Source organism: Pteropus alecto, unplaced genomic scaffold (genome assembly GCF_000325575.1).
Source record: "Pteropus alecto unplaced genomic scaffold, ASM32557v1 scaffold14, whole genome shotgun sequence".
Classification (NCBI taxonomy): domain Eukaryota; kingdom Metazoa; phylum Chordata; class Mammalia; order Chiroptera; family Pteropodidae; genus Pteropus; species Pteropus alecto.
In genome coordinates this window covers 11,906,940-11,908,750 of record NW_006436810.1, presented here as the reverse complement: position 1 = coordinate 11,908,750, position 1,811 = coordinate 11,906,940, and the positions used below count along the sequence as shown (strand labels likewise).

The window sequence follows — 1,811 nt, the reverse complement described above, 5'->3', positions numbered from 1 at the left end:
AGCAATTTATAACTTTTAAGCTGCACGTGTTCTGAGTAGCTGGATAAAATCTCTCACAGTCCCAGTCCATCCTGCATGGGACATGTATCATCCCTGGGTCCAGTGTCTCTAGACTGTACATGACCCCGAATTTGTAGTCATTTAATAGCTGTCTTGCTTATCGGATAGAGAGCTGAGGTATTGCAGTGCTTATGTTTAAGTAACCCTTATTCTACTTAATAATCGCCCCAAAATGCAAGAGCAGTGATGCTGGTAATTCAGATGTGCCAGAGAGAAGCCGTAGAGTGCTTCCTTTAAGGGAAAATGTATGTATGTATGTATGTATGTATAGGGAAAACAGTGTATATGTTTAGGGTTTGCTACTACCTGTGGTTTCAGACATCCATTAAAGCTCTTAGAACGTATTCCCTGATAAAATTTTGTGAAAATAAACTATTTCTATAGGCTATTTGTATAGCCTATGCATATTCTATACAATCTCTACCTTCTATACTTTTAAAAGTCTCTTTACCTCAGTAAATAGTAACATTGAAACCAAAATTTTCCTCCCCAACTTGGGAAGCATTTGATGAACGGAGGCAGCACTTCTGGAGTTCTCCAGAGATGATAACTAACCAAGACGAGTGAGATGCAAAAGGTCACCTGGAAGACGAAGCTTGTCTACATGGACATTTTTTAGATTCCCTTTATTTTTCCTTTTTTATCTCTGCCTTCAATAATCTCTAATCCTTACACTTTCTTTAAAATGTCTAATCTCTGGTATTGCTAGAACTAAGCATTTGTTACTTTAAAAATCTGATACTGCACTGTGAGGCAATTGGCTAGTATCTTAAAATAAATCTGTTGTTAAAAAAGGCGACTCTTTTTAATACTTGGGATGCTTTGAAGGAACATTTGTGTTTTGGTGAATTTTCTGTTTCTCCTTGACAATTGATGGTTACTATCCAAGAAAAAAAAAAATACATGAAAGTTTTATGTTCCAACATTTGCTGATAATGAGATGTTTAAAATTTAGAACACATTTTCTTACGGAATAACATCATCTTGTTTGAGAGTCCACGTTTTCAGCACGTCAGGAGCAGTGTACAATGTTGCTATCAGCCCAATGATTTCTAAGCACCAAAGAGCAGCTTGCTTTTGAACCAATGGACACTTTGCTATAACAGATTAAGTTCTTAACTCATAAGAAATAAGAGAATGTTTTTATAAAATACTCATTTTAAAATGATCAGCCAACATGAGGCTCCCCATGAAGTCTTTCTACTTTCTATTAAAATAAAAGCTCATAAATATAATTTCCATTATTTTTGAAAGCCTGATCATTTTAATAATCAGAAGAGACACCATATTCATTTATTTAGAGAGAATGGACATCTTGCTCGTGTAAAGATACTCCGTTGGACATAAGCACGTATGTTCAACAGAGAAGAGAACGTGCTACAGAAGCAGAAGGAGTGCTAAGGGCATAAGACGACACATGACACATGTCGGAATGGCCTAAGCACGGAGGGCCGTGACGGTCACTGAAAGCAGTCTGGACTTTAGTCTAAATACAGTCATCAGCTTTTTAAAAATTTTTAATTGCTGTCTTCGGCCATGCCACCCTGAACGAGCCCAATCTCGCCTGATCTCGGAAGCTAAGCAGAGTCAGGCCTGGTTAGTACTCGGATGGGAGACCACCTAGGAAGACCAGGTGCTGTAGGCGTTTAAAAAATAAAAAATAAGGGATTGTAAGCTGACAAGGTCCTTGTAATCTGCGAGGTCAACCAAGGGTTGCCTCGCCTAAAAAAATTTTTCTAAAAAGACAAAAT

General features: G+C 37.6%; 1 pseudogene; it reads left to right on the top strand.

Annotated features, from left to right (window-relative positions):
* The first annotated feature begins 1,586 nt into the window (after positions 1–1,586).
* On the top strand, positions 1,587–1,705 carry LOC112481285 (annotated as a pseudogene).
* Positions 1,706–1,811: the final 106 nt, after the last annotated feature.